Raw genomic sequence first — 21,173 nt, 5'->3', positions numbered from 1 at the left:
CTCTTAGGTGAGTATTGAATGAGACAGAGGCCCGAAGGGAAAAATAGTACGTGACAAGTCTCACTTCTCTATGCACAAGGGGGCTGAGTTAAGGTATAGTAGGTAAGCTTAATTCTAGTACTGTTGATACTGGACCATTTCCACCTTGCTGAACAGACCTTGTCAGCTCTGGCCCTCCCTCTTACTGGGACCCCACTCTTTAAATACCCCTCTGAAACCACCCCCCAACTCACGCATCTGATGAAGCGGGTCTTTGCCCATGAAAGCTTATGCTTCAAAACATCTGTTAGTCTATAAGGTGCCACAAGGCTTCTTGTTGTTCTCGAAGCTACAGACTAACACGGCTACCTCTCTGATACTTTAATGCAGCTATTGCTTTCCCTATTCTGGCATGGACTTCCTTGTCTGCTCCTCCGTCTCTGCCCATAATACTCCCCAAGTAAGTGAACTGCTCCACATCTGAGAAATCCTACTCAGCCCCAGGATGGAGCATGGCGAATGTGGATGAAATTTTCTGAGACTATAGCTGCAAAAGTCTAAGAAGTCTCTACTGAGTATCGGCAACATGTTCTTTCAAAGGCTCATACCTTGGCCGGGTTTTTGACTTAGTGTAACAGCACGGCACTCACCCCCACAAGTGCTGGTTCTGGTCAAGTAGACGTATGGCCTTTAAATTGTCTAGGCCTGATATTAAGTGATATCCCCCAGGACTTCCTCCCAAGGGTTCTGGCAGCCATTGATGGCTACGGACAGGCAACCTAGGCTAGCGACTGGGTGAATGGGTAGCCCTCCATCATCTCAGTGGGCCACACAATAGTCATAACCAAGATGTTCTCTTAGGAAAGAGTAGTTCTGTTAACTCTATTTGTGTACCTAAAATCTGTGGGATGTGCCAAATGAACCATAGCAGTGCTTTGATTGGATGCAGACGGAGTGCATGACACCCACAAGCAATGTTGTGTACAATCAGTATGCACCTCACTTCATGTTCTCTTACTTTATACACACACATCACTTTAGTAATACCGCAGGGTGAAAAACCCTACATGGATTGAAACCAGTGGAATCTGGCAACTCTGTTTTGGCAACAAGAAACAAAATGTCTCACAGGCCACACAAAGAAACTTGTTAGATTGCAGGTTGCTGACCCTCAGTTTAGTCCGGCCCCAACTGGGCCACTGAATAGTGCCCTTTCTGGGAGTTTCTCACTAATTGTAGCCCAGTTCATCAGTGGTCTATAGAGGGAGACTCAGGTATTCAGACTCCAGGTCTCAGAGCAGGGACCCTAAAAACAGGAGCCACATACTGCCATGTTGCTTCAAATGGAACACTTTCAGCTTGCTGGGCCACTTCCCCATATCTCCAGACTTTGCCAAAGCTTCACTTTTACTTCAGGGCTCATCTAAATTCAGGCTAAACAGCCAGATTGCTACCTTCCTTGCTACCCTGGTCCCTGTTGCGCTGCAGTTCCCTTTGGCCAGGAATGAGCACCATCTTCACTCCTCTAGCTCCAGAAACCAACTGCCTCTGGAGCTGCACCTCTTTGTATACAGCCTTTGTGAGTGTAGATGTGCTTCTCTGTGTAGCCTTCTGACTGGCTGCAGGGGAAGCAGCCAATCTAGACTGCATGGAAGACTCCTCTATTGCGTCTCTCCTGGATCAAGTGAGGCAGTACAGGGCCTCTGGACTTCATCCATCTTGCCACAGACAGCTAAGGACTGCCTTTTTCTGAGAAGACCTTCCTGTCAAATTTCAATTTCCTGTTCAAAAGAACAGGCCGATAAGGCTTTAAAAATTCTGATGACCTTTTCTTTATCAGAGACAAAACAAAATGACTGGGAAAAAAAATCAGCCTGAGGCAAACAGACACATGTAAAATGTCACCCCAAGCATTTAGAATTTTGCAAGGCTATATGCAGCTGACAACAGGACGTTATAATGGGAAATGTCAGAAAATCTCAATAATAAGCAGTGCTACCACTCCCAGCTACAATATTCTTTTTCCAGTAGAAAAAGACAGGCATGGAGAAAAGGACAAGATTTACTTGCTAGTTCCAGTTACAGTCTAATTGTCCTTATTATTTTTCCCAGTCTTTTTTTTTGCATGTTACAAAAGCACAATGCTATTTATAGGTTAAGATGAGTATTCATTTCACTAATGAGAGACTTGACCTTTCTTTTTAATGTCAAAGGGCTTAATAACAGAAATGAAACTTTCAGCATTTCAAGACCTTTACCTTCCCAAAAAAAAAAACTATCCAGGGTACCAAGTGAGCAACGATTTGTTATATGCAAAGTTTTTAAAACAGATTGCCTCAGAGATCCTTAACAGCTTTAGGCTGATGATTTCAAAGACAGAAGATCTAATTACGCAGACTGTTCAAAAATACAGCAGAATTAAAATCTTGCTCAGTGTTACTTTTAAGATTAAGCTCATGCCACTGAGTGCACACATTTGTACACAACACATACATTTATTTTGTGTGCACAAATCAGATAAACTACATATTTGTATTTAATTATACATTGTATCCAACCAGCTATGTGTTGATGTACTTCAAGTTTATGAATGCATATTGAGAAAACAAACATATGCACATAGTACCATGCACCCAATGAAAAATCTAGCCCTCAAGTTATTGTTTTGCACCTGTTAAATACACAGGTAGATCCTATTCCCAAATTGTAAAATTCAGATTTCATAATGGTGAAAACTAGGTAACAAAATTATTTCCTGATGAAAACTTCCACTTAAGTGTGCCATATTAGAGAAACTAGTAAAGCAGTGAGATTTAGGAACACATTTTCTGCTTTAAGTAATCCTGAATTATGTCGCAAAAGTTTTTCTTTGCAGAAACATCATTTTACATTAATAACTCTGTGAGTTATTAAAAATATTAAGGTTATCTATGCAACTCTTCTGCATCATACAAATGATAAGATGTGGGCACATTTTGGAATAAAATTTGTCTCTAAAATATTTCTGTTCTGAACATAAGTTTTCCATAAGACGACTAGCTTTCTTTTACTTGCTATTCAGACTACATGCTGGATGGTGGATTGATTTAAATCAAGTTAAATCATGATTTATCACCAACAAGAAGCTAACCATGATTTAAATCTGATTTTGTACTTTTAAAATGTTTTAGTTATTTTCCTCAGGAAAGATTCCGTCTCCTTAGTTGGCAACCACTGAAACAAGCTGATTTATATGTGGTAATAAACTTCAAAGAAAATTTAGTACTTTTTGCTGACACTCTGTATCTATCAACGTTTATTCAATCAGATTGTTTAAAATATATTAATTTGCATTTTTCCAACCAATAAACAATTATAAAGATTTAAAATGGTAATTTTTCTTAATTATGTCAAGCTACATTTGGACTGAAATTGGAATTCATTAAAATGTACATGAGCAGCATTTTAAAGTTAGCTTTATTTAGCTAATAAAATGTCTTAAAAATGAATACATGTAAAAAATTAAACTGATTCATTAAGCAAAGACGTATTACTTATAGTAAGTGAATTTAATTGATGTTTCTCATCAACATTTCTTTTAAGACTTTAGAACTAATAGGGCTCCTTCTCTCACATGTGGTTTTTATTAAGAGATTAGGAAATAAGCTTTTCTGTGTTTCCAACTCCCAATCATTTACTCAACTCTGTAAAAAACCTTCATTTTTTCCAGTTGAAATGAAGAAAATAACACTGGGCAGCTTCAATCAAGGCCATCATTGTCCAAAAACTGGCTTGTCACTTCTACTAACTGTTTCCAGGTGCTTAGTCAGTAAATTCCATCAAGTGACTTTCTTTAAACTTCAAACTTCAGCAGCAAACATGCATTGCTTAAATAATAGTATTTATATTTAAATTATATATATTATAGAAAGTTCAGGCCTTACCATAGCTCACCATAATTTCAAATGAACTTTTAAGGAGACTTTTTAAATATAGTTAATTTAAATTTGATTTTTTATTTAAAAAACCTTTTTAACCCACACTAACTTGATAAATACCACCTGAAAGTTAAGTTTTGGCTTGTGAGTCCTTTGCTGAAACTGCATAAATTACTCCAAGGTACCTTATTTCAGACCTGATGCAGGCTACTCCAAGGTTCTTATTTCAAACTTCCCAGTAAACCTTGTATGACCAGGTACCAAACACAGTGCTTCAAACAGTGATGCCATTTCGAGCACAGAGTTTGGCCATGCAGTTTCTACTTTGGGATATAAATGTATCCCAAAATAGAAACGATAGCACAGACTTAGCCTCAGGACACATCTTCACTATAGGAAAGACTGATGGTGCCATATTTGATGTTCCCGAGTTCCATTCAGTGCATCTAGTAGGGATGCACTAAATCGAACACACTGGGTGCCTGTGCTAGTGCCAATACTTCTGCCCCTTTACGAATGACCAAGTAATGTTTCTCTAGAGCCCACCTAATTCATTTTACTTTCATGCCTTGATATCAAGCTGATTACATGAACACTTAAAAGCAGGTGTTCAGCTATGCAAAACCTCACAACATTGTTCAATTTTTATCCATCATATCAACCCATTCCTTAAAAAAAGCAGAAAGTATGTGCCTGTCCAATCAAAGACTTTGGACAGACAATTTCCTTTGTCCACAAGTGCACCAGTGTTATCTACAAACATCTTGATGCTTTCCTAAAAACCTTATATCTGGAGACAAGGAATTTACTCCCCAGACCCACCCATTTTCTCCATTTGTCATCAACAACTATTCAGTGTTCCTCTGCACGACACCAAGTGGCTCATGAAAGAAGATATTCCTCAATTAATAATTAGCTAGAATGGCATATTTGAATATTGCAAAAAAATGAAATTTGGTAGGCCAATTCTAGCCTTTTCTTCACTAACCTAATATTTTTACAACCAGACAATCACTACTAAGCTACATCTACACGGGGATGCCACAACGAAATAGCTTATTTCGATGTAGCGAAATCGAAATGAGCTATTTTGACGAATAGCGTCTACACATCCTCCAGGGCTGGTGCCGTCGACGTTCAACATCAACGTTGGACAGCACTACATCGAAACAGGCGCTGCAGGGGAGCATCTACACACCAAAGCGGCCCACATCGAAATAAGGGTGTCAGGAACAGCTGCAGACAGGGTCACAGAGCGGACTAGCACTTCCGGGGCAACAGCAAGCCGCTCCCTTAAAGGGTCCCTCCCAGACACACACAGCCTGCACAGCATGCGGTCTGCAGAGCCACAAGCATGCACACCCTGTGAAGCACCATGGACCCCCAGCAGCAGCAGCAGCAGCAGCCGCCGCCGCCAGAGGCCCACACACCCGCCCCTGGAGGACTAGTGGCTGCCCTGATCAGTGCCATGCAGGAGGCAGCTGACCATCTTTTATTTGAGGAAGATGAGCTGCCCCCAGGGGATGAGGAAGCAGGCCCAGACCTTGCTGCTCTCCCAGCCCCCCCACCCCACTGCACACGCCACTGGCTGTGGAGACACCCAACGAGTGGGACAACGACCGCTGGCTCCGGAACTTCCAAATGACCCAGCAGACATTCCTGGAGCTCTGCCAGTGGCTCACCCCTGCCTTATGGCACCAGGATACCCCCATGCGATGTGCCCTCACTGTAGAGAAACGGGTCGGCATCGCTGTCTGGAAGCCAGCCACTCCAGACAGCTACCGATCCGTAGGGCAGCAGTTTGACGTGGGCAAGGCCACCGTCGGGGCTGTCCTCATGGAGGTAAGAGGACCGGGGGGTGGGGGGGAGCCCGGGGGCGAGGGCCAGACACTCCCTGCACACCCCTCACCGGTGCTCTCTCATGTCCTTCCCCTGCAGGTTGTCCACGCAATCAATGCCCTGCTCCTCCACAGGCTCGTGCGGCTTGGGGACCCGGATGCTGCCATCATGGGGTGTGCCAGCCTGGGCTTCCCAAATTGCTTTGGGGCTCTAGATGGGACCCATATCCCCATCTGTGCCCCGGAGCACAGAGGAGGACACTTCCTCAATAGGAAGGGATACCAGTCCGTGGTCCTCCAGGCCTTGGTGGACAGCCGGGGCTGCTTCCTGGACATTTATGTTGGTTGGCCCAGCAGCACCCACGACGCCCGGGTGTTCAGAAATTCAGGCCTGTGCCGCCAGCTGGAGGCGGGGACCTACATCTGCCAGTGGGAGATCCCTGTGGGGGACACCACCATGTGCCTCTGCCTCATCACAGACGCGGCGTACCCCCTCCGGCCCTGGCTCATGCACCCCTACACGGGCCATGTCACAGCCAGCCAGGAGCGGTTCAACACGCGCTTGAACCATGCGTGCCAGGTGGTCAAGCGCACTTTCAGCCACCTCAAAGGGCGCTGGAGGTGTCTCCTCACCCGCCTGGATGCAGGCCTCACCAACACCCCCCAGGTTGTGGGCACACGCAGCGCACTCCACAACCTGGTGGAGAGCAAGGGAGAGGCCTTCTTCCAGGGCTGGGCTGTGGAGGCTGGCAGGGCGGACGTCCAGCCAGCTGCTGCCCCCAGTCACCAGGTCGACCCTGAGGGGATCCGGGTCCGGAAGGCCCTGCGGGCCCATTTTGACCAGGCTGCGGGGTGAACGCTGGCAAGGCCAGCTGCAGGTGAGCCACCCACTGCACCCTCGCATCCTCCACAACGCTCCCTGCCCCCACGCCCACACCACAGAAAAACCGAGAGCACATCTCCCCCCCACTTCTGTGCAATAAATAGAATTTTTTTTAAACAAAACTGTGCAATCTGTATTAATTATTAAAAGAAGAAGGGGGAAACTATATACATGGGGGGACAGGTACTAAACGGGGTAAAACAAAAACTATTTCAAGGGTGGGGGGAATATGTCCAAAGGAGGGTGGCCTTGGTGGGCAACGTCCTCGGCCACGCACCCCCTATTGTCCTGTGCCTGGTGTGGGGGGACATGACCCACGTCTGGGCTGGAGGCCCCGTCGAGGCTGGGTGGGGTCTGGGAGAACTGGCAGATAGGGCCAGGCGGTGTCCGGAGGCCCATGGTCCCCCTCAGCCGCAGGCCCCAGGATGGCTGATGGTGGAGGGACGGCAGGCAGAGCGGTGGGTGGAGCGGCAGGGGGGGCCAAGTGCCATGTGACGTCCTGGAAGGTGCGCATGAAGGGCCCCCAAGCCTCCTGGCGCCAGGCCAGCGCTCGCTCCTGGAGATGGAGCCGCCGCTCCTCCACCTGCAGGCGCTGCTCGGACACCTCCAGCTGACGCTGGAGGGTGGAGAGCAGCTGGGGGTCCATGGACGCCCGCAGATGGCTCCGACACTGTTGGGCTCGTCCTGCGGCTGGTCCATGCTCCTCTGAGGGGCTGGCCTGCTGCGATGGCCCCGGTGGGCTGTCCAGGACCACAGACACCGTGCCGGTGCTCTCCGGGCCCTCCGATGGTGCAGCTGCGGAACACAGGGGGGAAGAAGAGTGGAGACAGCCGTTACTGTGGGCCCTGACCCATGGCCCTTGTCCCCCCACCCCTCTGCTGCTGGTTCCCCATCCCCATCCCCTGGAGATGCTGATGATGGGTGTCCAACCCCCCCCCGTGGGGCCCTAGGTTCTGCTCCCCCCATCCCCAGGGATGGGGCATGGTGCTCTCCTGCTGGGGGATAGGGGCTGATAGACTCTTCTGAGGGACATGCCACTGCTGTCCTCGGGGCCATGGTCATCTGGGTATGTGGAGGGCCCTGGTCATGTCTTTTGTCCCCGCCCCTTAACCGCGGGGGTGTGCACTGGGGGGGTACATACCTGACGGTCCGCTCCCACGGTCAGGGGACACCCATCAGGCGGACGCCCTGCTGGAGCTGCGGGAGGGGAGGTTGATTTGGAGCCCCCTGTCGCTGGAGGACTCCTCCTCCTCCTCTGATGTCCCAGGGGTGGGCTCCTGGGGCGGCCCCTGGGGTGCAGGGCTGGCCTCCGGGGCGGACTCCGTCTCCGGGGCCTGCTGGGGCTCGTTGGCCGAGGTATCAAGGGTGGCCGGGGCCCAGGATTTCCCTGAGCTCCCTGTAAAAGGGGCAAGTGGCAGGAGCGGCCCCAGATCGGCTGGCCGTGTCCCGGGCCCGGGCGTAACCCTGCCGCAGCTCCTTTACCTTACTCCTGACGTGGTCAGGAGTGCAGACAGGGTGACCCCGGGCGGCCAGGCCCTCGGCCAGCCGAGCGGACGCATCCACGTTCCGCCTCTTGCTCCCCATTACCTGGAGCACCTCCTCCTTGCTCCAGAGCCCCAGCAGGTCCCGGATCTCGGCCTCCATCCAGGAGGGGCCCCGCTGCCTCTTCCCCCGCTGGCTGGCAGGCTGGGAGTCCTGGGTCCCCTTGGGGGGGGTGCCCTGTGGACGCTTGGGGGGCTGGCTGGCTGCCATGGGTGCTGGGTGTTGGGTTGGGGCTGGTGAGGATGTGCAGGCTGGGCATGTGGCTGTGCTGCTGCCTGCACGCGCTCTCAGCTTCCTGCACCGGAACTCAGGGGACGGGGAGCTATAAGGAGCTGCTGCACGCGGTGACCATAGAGCTCAGGGGCTGGAAAGAGCATCTCTCAACCCCTCAGCTGATGGCCACCATGGAGGACCCCGTTATTTCCATGTTGCAGGACGCGGATCGTCTACGCTTGCCCTACTTCGATGGGGATAGCGACTTCGACGTCTTGCCCCCTTATGTCGATTTCAACTTCGAAATAGCGCTCGGCACGTGTAGACGTGGCAGGCGCTATTTCTAAGGTGGCACGGCTATTTCGAAATAGCTGGCTAGTGTAGACGCGGCTCTAATGATACAGAGATCTTGATTTGTTCTTTCTGCAGCTGTCTTAAGATCCTATTTGTCTCACTCCACTCAGCAGTTACTTTGCATAATTACGTCAGCTGACTGAAGTCTTCAATATTCCTAGTGTATGTATCTTCTTGGTTTTGGGAAAACGTTCATCTGACTCAGAATATTCTTGTTTATGTTTAGAGTCTGACTGCAAGATTATTAAATTAATACACTCGAAGTCAAGATTTTCAACAGTCTTGTTTTGCACAAACAGCAGAATACATTGGTTAACTACTGGACAGCTAGTCAATTTATTGTTGAAATAAAAGAACCTTTTCTTAAACCTACAGCATGAAAATCTGTTTCATAGGCAATAGCACCAAAGGCATCTTGAATTTTTCAGCCTATATGCAATTAAGCAAAAGCTGCCTTACTTTCCCAAACACAGGGCCAGCTTTTCTAAGAAAGAAACCTAACTTAATTGTATATGTGCCTGCTGCACCTTCAAACTAATACCTATACACAGGAATCCCACTAATTATGTGCAAATTATTGTATGTGGAATTATGAAATATATATGAAAGAAGTGGATTGTGGCTACTTCCCTGTGAAAGTATGGACTCTTGGAATTCAGGAGTTATAGTAAACGTCACTCAGCCAAAACACAGAATTTGAACAAAAGTAAATATGCTTCCTGTGCAAAGATAGATAAATCTTTAGGGCTACGTTTAGATTGCCGAGAAATGGCAGAAAAAGATAAGTAAATTGTGCAATGCATTTGCATACGTTTTGCCAACAGTTCTGTTGGAAGAGGCTTTTCTGACATTGATCCAGCCACACAGGATCAAATGTTAGAAAAACCCCTCCATCTAGACATCCTTGCTTCCTTTGGAAACAAGGTGTACAGGGATGTTGACAGAATGCTCCCGACTGGCAGATCTCTGTAGTGTGGACACACACTTTGTGAACATAACCTCTGTCAACAGAAGCCTGAAGTCTAGACATAACCTAGGAAGATTAACTGGCTCAAAACCAAAACTGTGGGAAAGTAAATTCACTTTATACAAACAACATAACATTTATATCACTATATAAGGCCTACAGTAGGGATTCAGAAGTTATTGACAGAGCTGAGACAAGGATTCATAGAAGACTTTCACAAGTGTTTAAAATTTTCAAATTAAGTAATATAGCAGAACCTCAAAGATACGACCACAAGAGTTAGACTGACCAGTCAGCTGGATACCACGTGAATCCAGAAGTAACCAGAAAGCAACAGAGGAAGGGTGTACAAGTACAGTACTATGTGTGTATTGTGTCCTAAAGGTAAGTACAATATCTGGATTTCCTGTCCTCACTCCACAATCACCACCACATTTGGGACAGCCACTGGGAGGAAAATACTGAGTCTGCCACCCCAAGGCAGCTGGAACCAGAAGAGTAGGAAGAGCACTGGGGTCTGCACCACTGTCACACCTTCCATCCCACCAGGAAGAAGACATTCTATTTTCTCTCTCTCTTTCACACCCCCACCCTTATGCTAGGATGGGGGCGAGCTCACAAACTCAGGCCAGCTCTGAGTAGGGAGCTCTGCTACTGCTGAAACCTGGCCTGGAGTCAGATGCTAGTCTGGAGTCTGAACTGTGCTTTTTTCGCAGTTATGGACAACCTCCTTTTCTAAGATACAACAGAACCTCAGAGATATGTCTAACAGCATTGAAAGTCCTCACATTGATTCCCAAATCGAAGGTCTGATATCAAAAGTGTAGTAACTCCATGTCTACAATACAGAGGTAACTCAATTTAAAGTTTTGTATCTTACTGTAAGTTGCTTTAATGCCATCCATACAATGTTCCTTGTGTCAGCAGAGTGTGTTCATTGCTCTTGCATCAGAGAGCGTGGATTATAGCATGGATTGTTATCTCATTGTGCAACTCACAACCCTCTGTTATCCTCTGCCCCAGAAGCTCTGGGAACAGATCACTGTGCATCATGGGAATATGCCTGCCACCCTACAATGCATTTCTTTTCAGCTCATCATTCCCTTGGTTTTCTACTTCTTTTGGAGCCATTTTTTCCAACAGGCCTTGCAAACTGTGTGCTTGTCATCTCTGCATGAGAGCATGACGCCTAAGCTGCTGACCACTCTTGTGATGCATATTATAAACACAATATGACTGCTCCTGCTCTGTTTTGTGAGCTGCAAAACAGAGTGAAACAGTAATGCCTGCCCTGCTGTCTACTATGGAAACAAACTCAAGATTGTGTCTGGTATTCATGGACCAGATTGCCACAGTGGAACACCAGTACTCCGCATGGGAGAACTTGGATATGGGAAGATAAATAGGAACAGATGTGGTCAACAAAGAGACTATAGGGGCATCTGCTACCAAAGAGTTCACGAACCTAGAGATTTTAACAGAATTTCACTACCTGTGTAGCATAAACTTTATCATAAAAATGTGGAAAGGCGCTATCAGATTCCATCACGAGCCAATACTACAAATACTCTGAAACTACCTACATTGATGTAAAACTAAGTCCTCAAGGAAAGCAAAGCATGTTTACAAAATGAACAAGACCCAGTCCTCAGCTCTCACAACAAGAACTGACTGGTATCAGTTTTCTAGCACAGAGGTACAGTAACAGCTTAATCATTGAAGGGAACAGGGACTGCCAGATAATCAAGTTTGCCAGTTAATCGGCCCCACTAGGCTGATGCAGGTGCGGGGGGGATGCAGGAGGGAGGGCACACCGCTCTTGAGGGCTAGAGGGGGCCCCCCTGCTGCTGTCAACTTCAGAAATGCAGCCAGACCCACTCAGGTGTTTCCAACCAGGGGAGCCATCCTGTGGCAGCCTGCCCCACAACAAGCGTCCAAGACTGGGAGAGCTGGATCCAGCCAGGAGGAGCCACCCCATGGCAGCCAGCCCTGGCTGGCAAGCCAGACACGCTCAGCTGGCATCAGCTAGGAGGGTGGCTCCATGGCAGCTGGTCCTGGCAGGGCAGCTGCCCTGACAGACGTTTAATACAATGTTAGTTTTCCAGATAAAATATAGTTATAGTAAAAGCCATGTTATCTACTTTGTTAAATTTCCCATAGTAAATAAAGAAAAATATATACAGTGTGTTTACTGGGATACTAGGTCTTTAAAGAGCCTCCTGCAAAACGTGTGTGTGTGAGGGGAACCCTACCCAGCAGATATCCCTTACAAGGTTAAGTGTGGTTAACAGTTTATAGTAAGCTGTTCCTGATAGCTTCTCCATTTTACTCTTCCTGAGTTTTAATCTAGATTTGTGTTGTTTTTTCCTTCTTTGTTTTTAAACAGCATTAAGTAGTTCTGGTACCATACACCTAACATATTAGTGTTGAAGCAGTATTTCCAAGTCAAGTAATGCTGTAAAATGCAAAGACAAGTGTGCTCAAGCCATTTTTTTGTATCGCTTTAGCCTCTCAAAATCAAATAAGGGAAGACTAGTTATTTCTATGTTGCTCAAAAATGTATCACATGCTTGGCCGCGCAGAAAATGTTGGGGGCGGGAGGGGGGCAGGAGAGTTATCCACAATCTCAAGTACTTTACCCCCATGCAACTACTCGCCTTGTTTGAAGTTAAATGCATCATTCAGTGCTTCCAGGATCACAGCCTAACTTTTTAGAGAGACTGTATAAGAAGAAAATCGGAAGTGTGTTCAAACCAGACATTTGGGCTGTGCAACTTTGTATACGTAATAAGGGCTCTTCTCCTAAACTAAAAGTTAATTTTTTTCTGGCACACAAATACTTTTGGGCTTGGAAAACAAATAAAGCTTGCAGTAAGTTTAGCCCTAAATTAAGGTAAGAACATTTGCTATTTTGCTCAAGATATTTTGATTAAACATAACGAAGTTACATCTACAATAAAGAAAATACAGCTCAAGCACAAGGATGTCCAGTTTATTAAAAATCCCAACACCCTTAAACCAAGATGCAGAGCTTCAGGTACATCCCATTTGAATAAAACAGCGAACCTGACTGATAGTGGAGGTGCAGTTTCCCCATCACTACTCTTTGGGTTCATCCTTCCACAAGGAGTAAAATCCTTTTAGCAAATTACCCTGGACTCCTGCCAACTCTCAGGCAAGCCAACAGTCTCTCCTGGATAATGTCCTATGTTACAGAGAAATCCAAGTGGATAAGAATGTCTGTCTGTCCTTCATCCATTGATGAGAGCTCATTCATCAGTTTCAGTTCTGTGTTCCCACTCTGATTCCAGGTTGTGCAGAGTTGACAATGTTGACTGGGCATGCTGGATGTGCTTGTAGATAGTCTTTTGGTGGAACTGTGGTAGAACTTCTGCTTGCTGAGGAAAAGGAGAACTTTGATACAGAGTGACACTTGGCTAGATATGAAATATTCCATGTGGGTTTCTTGGATGATGATGTGTTTGAAGGAAGAAGGAAAGATTTCCTTTTCTGAACGCTGGCTACTTCAGTCAGGAGTGGGACCTGTTATTCATGACTTTTAGAAGTCAGAAAGGTAATGATTCAAAATTTTGAGTTATAGCTTCTTTAAAAAGAGTCCAGAACTTCATGATGGATAAATATACTATACTCTGGGACAGCAGAAGGGCTGTTAGCTGGTCAGGAGAGCATGGTCTATTTCAGGGAAGTAAGATGATACTTCTTTGCAGCACTTGATGCTTGGCTCTGATAAAGCATATAGACAATTAGGATTAATGAAGAGGTTTACCACTTTGAATAGCTCCCTAAAGCAGGATCTGGTAGTGACGTGAAGATTTTCTTGGCCTGTAATACAGCTTCAGCAGAGACTTCAAGGCAATTGTTATCTTTCATCATGTCTGAAACAGCCTTAGTTTTCCTGAAATAAACTCTTAAGTTTCCACCCCTCTCTACAAGAAGTGCTAGATATCAGAAAACCAAGGAAAACTGCATGAATGATGGGGTTATTTGAGGGCAAGCTTATCAATGAAAAGCAGTAGATTTACCAGGTCCTTGAGTTCTTCTGCTGTTTGCGAAGTACCGTTGTCCTTCAGCAAGCTTTAGAATTTGGTTTAGTATCTATGAATCTTCGTGGTTGAAGCAGGATGACTAGCTCTTGTTGCCTGAATGTTGAAATGTCTCTGATCCAGTGCCTTAATGAGATGGTGTGCCCAAAGCAGTAGCTGGGTTGTAAATATCCTGTCTTGATATCTACAATGAACATTAGGTCAAAGTGTGACCAGCTGTGTGGCCTACACCAGAGATGACAGCAAAAGTCCGAGTGAAGAAAGTGAGAATAAGTTTTTGGGGTTATCGTGTACTAAAGTGCCTGGACAGGAAGACAGAGAAAAACAGAAATAGGACTTCCCTTTTTTGGCTTGTCTGAGCAAGAGCAAGAGCTGAAGGGACCTCTAAACCATCAAGAGGAGATAGGTCTGGAGGAACAGGGCTGAAGCGCCCTCCTTGTAAGGATTAACATCCTGAAGCAGCCTCGTTCTGGGTGGTGGTTCATGAGCTGACATGGGACAGAGAGAGAGAACTCAAAGCATCATTTTCATGTTTTGAAAACGGAAAGCAATTTTCTGAAAAGTAAAAAGTAACTGAAGGTACACCCCTCCTGTTTCTTCTGGTGCTAGCCAGGTGCAGGGCCATCTGGAGTTGGAGCTCACTGTTCCTTCTGGAGTGTTGTCTGTGCAAGGAGGAGGGAGGTGAGTCATGCACAATCATAATTTACATAAGGAGAAAGGCAATTTATTTTAAAGGTTTTTGTCTAGACTAGAACTCTGAAGACCTGCATTTGATTTTCAGATTTGTCATAGAATTCCAGTGTAACCCCGGGCAAGTTACACTACCTCTCTCTGTCTTGGTTCTCATCTGTTGTATGGAGTTACTTCATTTTTTTCCACTCCTCTCATTTGATTTGATTCCAAGATCTTGTGGGCAGGGACTATTTTCCAAGTGTTATAGTCCCTAGTGCAAAAGGAGCTGCAGTCTCACTTGTGGTTTATCTTACTGAAAAACAATTAATGCACATTAGCTTAAGTGAAAGATTGCATTTCTACTCATTTTAACTGAAGGGAAGAATGCAAAAAGAGTTATATTCCTCCACCCAATTACAACAGTTAAATTCTATTAGTGTGTTTATGCTGTTAGTGCATGGGATGGAAACCTCTAGGACTCTATGGCATATCATTTTTATTACATGACGATCACTTACAGAACTTCCTTTCTCAAAAGTTTCAACAGAATTCAGTGGGGTCTTCAAAAACACAGCGTAAGGTTAACCAGTTCAGGCAAACTCTTAAAGACTGACCTCACAAAGGCAACCACTGGGCAAACCTATAGTTAAGAGTGGTCACTAGCACTTGTTTCAATAGCATACTTTTAATAAGTGAACATGTGGCACCCACAGTTTACCAACTGTCAACACATTTTCATATATTTAGAGCGTGTGTCTGGTGGGTATACAAACATATATCTTGACCAATGGGATTCCAATTAAAATTGTCTGGGTTCCAAGTAGGTGGGATTAGAGAAGTTGGAGAAATGGAAGGTTTAAAAAGAGTCTTGTATCAGAATTCCAGCTGGGAGGGCAGAGAGACATTAAACGTGAAATGTCAGCCTTTAAAAGAAACTAACAGTCTTCTTACCAACATAAATTGGTGCAATAAAAGATATTAGCTCATTCACTTTAGTCTATCTAATGCCCTGAGAAGGACCCGGTTATAACAATGATGCATTCAATTTTTTTCTGGCCACTGTTGGCTTGTATCATTCATCTGAATTCATCTACCACTGCATTGTATTTTATACAAGAATTTAAAACACAAGAGCGAAATTTCAGTCTTCAGAGCAAGCATAACTATGTTATTGTGTGTGCTATAGCTTTTGCTGGAAACAAGTATCAAGACTGAAATTTTGAAGCTTGAGTTCTGTTTCTTTTGTATATTAAATTATATTCCACTCTTCAAACTTCTAAGCACGAAAGCAAAGAATAAAAAAAATTCTACAGGATCACTTCATACAACTCAGCAATAAGTCAAATATAACATGCAAAAGAAAAGATTAGACACACCGCACTACGTCTAATGTTCAATGGTGCATTTATGGATTTCTCTTTCTAGTAGATGTGAAATAATCATTAGTGGAGATAAAACAACTGTGAAGATAACAAGGCATATTGGATTACACTAAATAAGATTATATAACAAGCCTCAGCAATTTTAAACACCAGCTTGTGTCCTATAAAAAAAAGTACCATACTATTTTCCTCTTCTGATTTCAGTAGTGAGCTCTCTTAAAATATTTCAAGTTACTTATTAACTATTTCCATACTAACAAAACAAAACAGTAGTAATGCAGGTCTTTAAAGACTAACAAAAATGATTTATTCGGTGATGAGCTTTCGTGGGACAGATCCACTTCATCAGAGCAAGGGGTCTGTCCCACGAAAGCTCATCACCAAATAAATCATTTTGTTAGTCTTTAAAGTGCTACATTACTGCTGGATTTTTTTGTTAGAATACAGACTAATACAGCTACCTCTCTATTACTGTTTCCATACAAGAGTACATACATTAACAATTGCTACTTTCATCTGTACACATGGACATTTACTTTAGAAAAAATGTATAACAATTTCATTTTGTATATACCGATACTATTTGGTAATCAGAGGCTCTCATTTCCTTGCAGCTTAAAGCATGTCAAAGAATAATAATAAAGTGATGAAAAGTTGTCATCAAAACACAATTACATGTGACTTTTAGAAAGATGCCTTAAGTAAGGGAGAACCATGAGAAGTTGTACACAGGACTGTTGCCATGTGAGCAAAGAGGACTCAAAATAAAGTTAGCAAACATACCACTATTAAATATAAAAATCAGTGATACTCTAAAATTATGCCAAATCTTGCAATTTTTCCTTGATTCTCTCAAGGTTTCAGCCATGGAGTATTCATACCATGAGGTGGAAAGGATGGAATGCTGTAAATTGATCACGTTTCTGGGTGAGAAGGTTGGGATAAAGCAGCAAAGTTAGAGGTACATCTACCAAGAGGCTGAGTGGCATTGTGGACCAATGTTGCAGGGTTTATGAGAACATGTCTGTAGAATTTTGAGAAGGACTGGGCACCAGTGGGAAGGGAGATAATGCACACAGTAAGCAGTCCAACAACAGAATGTAGAACATGTCCACATTGCAGCTGGTTCTGTGGCTCCAAAAGGAGCTGCACCTGTGGCACTTCATCTTGCTCCTTGTGGCAAATGGGTTGATCTGAGGATGACTTCACCTCTGGTAGACAGCGAGGACAACATCCACCCTGAGGGACCAATTGTGGGTCTTAAAAGAGTACCTGAGTTGGTCAGCTACTATGTTCTGGGCCCCCAACAACAGGGAAGCTTGCAAGTGATTCAGCGCTTGATGCAAAGGTCCCACAGGCTGAGGGTTTCACAATGGAAAGAAGAGAACTGAGCACCACTATGCTATTTGTTAATATAGGACATCATAGCCATGTTGTCTGGCAGCACAACAATACGCTGGCCCGGTTGATGTGGCATTAAAGTGAGGCAAACCACCCAGAGTTCCCTGACTCTGGTAAGGCAACAAGAACACTGTCTGTGACCAAAGCACCCCCGCAGTACTGAGTTTGCCCAGGTGCACCTCCTAACCCATCTCCAAACACATCCATGACGAGAGAAAGGGAGGACTGGGGGCTGGCAAAGGAGATCCTTGCATGAACTTCTGCGGTCCGCAGCCACCAATTCTGGGAGTGGAAGACTGACAAAGTCAGGGTGACCAGACTGTCTGAAGAATGCCTGTTGGGTTTGTGGACTCTATCAAACCAGCTCTTGAAGGGTGGGATATGGAGTCTGCAATGTCATACTACCAATGTGCAGGCTGCCACGTGGCCCAGAAACCTCATGTAATTTCTGGCCTTCATAGTAGCATCTAAAACTGGGAGTCGAGCAGAAAATCACTCACATAAGTGGAATCTCGAAGGGCCCTAATGAACTCTATTTGCTAAACCAGGGGCATCTGAGACTTGGAAACATTCAGAATGAGACCCAACGCAGCAAAGATCGCTCGCGTCACGTACATGTGCTGGTGGACTTACTCCTGAGACCAGCCCTTGATCAACCACTCGCTGAGGCATAGGAATACCTGTTGCCAACATCTGCATAGAAAGGCTGCAAACACTGCTATGAATTTTGTCATCACTCTCAGTGCCATGGAGAGACTGAATAGAAGGAGCATGCACCGGCAGTAACAGAAACCTCCTGTGCACGGGGAAGATGGAGGTATGGAAGTACACATCCTCCATGTCAAGGACAGTGTAGCATTCCCTACATACCTATGGAGATGATGATAGGGGCCATAGAAACCATACAGAACTTGAATTTTTTTAATGAACATATTCAGATTTCAGAGATTCATAATGGGCCTGGCAATAAGGAACTAAGGGCCATGGATATTGCCAGAACAGAGAGTTCCAAATTTGAGAGGTTCAACCTGTACATTCTTCACATTACATGAAGCTCTTTTGGTCAGCTGGCCTCTGACAAGTGCGGAAGCATCCATTGCTGAGTTTGCTATTTGCTCCCGCAATGACTTGATGGCAATCTAAGGATGAGAGTGATGCTTTGATGGACATGGTGAGATGATGGGTATCATGTATCTTTCCCTACGTATGAGGTGTTTTTCTAGACTAAGAGTGAACAAGTACCTCTTTGTCTTGTTTTGAGCAAGATATCAAGCAGGATTTTTGCTCACTCAAACAAGGGAACAACCATTGATCATCTACTTATTTTATACTAGCAGGAGTGCATTCTTGCAAGATGGCCCACATTATCAACAACTCTCAATGACATCATAGTTGTCTTTCATTTTTTCTCCTTTTATAACCCTGCCATGATGCCTCATTACCACTACCTTTTCCTTCTTTGGCAGGCAGGAAACTAGGCTAAGTAGCCCAGAAAACCCAAACATTGATGACACTTGTGGATGCAACTCATTGGGTATATCTTGATTATCTCATCAAACTGTTCCAAAATAGATCAAATTTTTATTAAGCAAATTTTCAGCAAGCTGAATTCCGATGAACTAGTTCTTCCCAACTATGCTTTCTTCTTGTTTTATACCAGGCCTGAGCATGAGCTTTCAGCATCTCAAGATGAGCTTGATGAACAAATCAACAAAAACATGGTGTTCCTTCACAGAGCATAGATCTCAACATGATCTGTAAAGCATCATGATTTTGCAGTGTCCAACTTGGGATTTTGATATTAAGAGGGTTCCTGACTCATGATTTTGATTTCTTAAATTTGACTTCTACAGTACTCTCAAGTTCATGTTACCACACATCCATGCCACGTCTACTATCACATACACATTATTATTATTATTATTATTATTATTATTATTAGTTTCTTAAAAAAAACTCAATTACATTCAAAAGCTACGTTAAAAGACTAGCAATAAGGTTGCAAAGTACAAAAAAAATTAAGAAGTGCCAGGAGTAAGACTGTGCAATTTTTTATGGAACTGTTTGTATGCATTATGATAAAATCTTAAATTATACTACCCTATGTTGCATCTGTTTCTGTGTGGTTTTGAGCAAACATAATAATAGTTGAAATAGGTTTTCATCTTCTACCACAGAAACTGCACTGCTACACACTGTTCTGCCTAGCTGCTCCATGCCAGTGGGAGAGAACTCTCCTGCCAGCATAAGTAAGCCATTTCTAATGAGCAGTTGTAACTATGTCAGCCATAGAGAATCTCCCACTGACACAGCACTCTCAACACTGACATTTGTCAGGAATTTTTTTTTTTTCCCACATCCTGATGGACCAAAGTACTAATGTTGACAAAGCCTGGTTCTCTTTTTCTTTCCTACAGTCAACCTCTTCCAGCTGTTCATCTGATGACAATCTTAACTGACTCCTCAATCCCAAGTGTGCCCGCTGTGGACTGAACCTTCAGGGAATTTGGCTGCCAGTACCAAACTTTCTAACGAACAGGTATGAACTGCTATTTTCCAAAGGTATATTACTTTGTTAGATGATGGTGGATTTTTACAGGACAGCAAAAGGCACATCTGATATGAACTCCAGTCCCTCCTTTGAAATTTCAAGTCCCCACCCCAAAGCATAGAGGTATTAGATCTTTTCAGAGAAAAGGTAGCCATGATTTCTCAGAAACAGCTGAACTATTTCGGCCAAGTCTTCCAAAAAACTGCCCACTGAAGCATTGGAAATTTCAATCCAAACAGCTGAAGTTAGGAGTACCCGAAAACAACCTCTTCCAGTGGAATTATCAGGGAACCTTAGTAAGTAATCGGTGGCATTTGTAGCAACAGCTACGCTACCGCAGATAGAGAGAAACTTACATCTTCTATACTCTGCCACCAAACAAAGACAATCTCTAAAGGTACTTCCATTGGTTACCTTTTCTCTTTATACGATTCTGAATACTGCTACAAACTGATCCTACCATTTGACTACTCTAGACTGGCCTCTATACTAGTATGCACAAACAACAGAGAGAAACTGAAAAATAAAACCATATACTGTGTGTAGATTTTAAAAACCTCCCTGAAAATAATCACATACAAGTTAACAGTTTATAGCCATGACCACTAATGACAAAAATTGCAGAAGATCTGTAGACTATGTTAATATACATGGCCATTGTTACAACATAATGCACATTCACTATCCTAACTCAATGTATTTAATACTTGCAGTCTAAGTGTAACACAGAAGACTCAGACCACCACACTTTCCTATTTTTTTCTAAAGCTGTATTCCACGCATTTATGAAGGGTACTTATTAACAGAAGACTGGCATCTACAAAGAGGACCCATCAATTACAGTACTCATTTGGTATGTGTGGGGGGCGGGGAGGGGAGGCAAGACTGAATATGAGAGTGTATTTGAACAGGTGTAAGTCACATATATATGTGTGAATATATCCATTACGGTGACCTAAAGCTAAATTAATGGTTTAAACTCGTACAAAACACTGTATGTAATTTGTAAAGTTAAGCTAAGTTATGGAGAATGTGTGTATCTATAATATACTAAAATTTATGTTGATTATAGAAGAGGAAATATGGAGGTAACAAATGAGAGTTTCACATGTAATCTCCCATGCATCAGTAGTAGAGTGTACTTCTATACAGGTTACAAAACATAATGGATAAAAAGATAATAGTGGAACCTTCGTGCACCAAGTCACATACAAATCCAATACCCTATCCATTTTTGATTATGAATAAGCTCAAGAATAAAAGAAAATAAGTACTTTTTTAATTAAAGCATCAATATAACAAGATAAGGGAAAGCGCATGGAGGTCGTTAACCATACAAGATTTTAGACATGGTAATTCATAACACACTTGAGGCTACAGTCTTATTCACAAATGGCAGACCTTGTTCTG

General features: G+C 44.1%; 1 protein-coding gene across 1 annotated transcript in view; it reads right to left on the bottom strand.

The window, feature by feature from the left end:
• Positions 1–21,173, bottom strand: part of ITFG1 (integrin alpha FG-GAP repeat containing 1) — a 210,057-nt gene that overhangs the window by 166,230 nt on the left and 22,654 nt on the right. The window lies entirely within an intron of this gene.

This window comes from Carettochelys insculpta, chromosome 14 (genome assembly GCF_033958435.1).
Source record: "Carettochelys insculpta isolate YL-2023 chromosome 14, ASM3395843v1, whole genome shotgun sequence".
NCBI lineage: Eukaryota > Metazoa > Chordata > Testudines > Carettochelyidae > Carettochelys > Carettochelys insculpta.
This window is presented reverse-complemented; position numbering and strand designations above follow the sequence as displayed.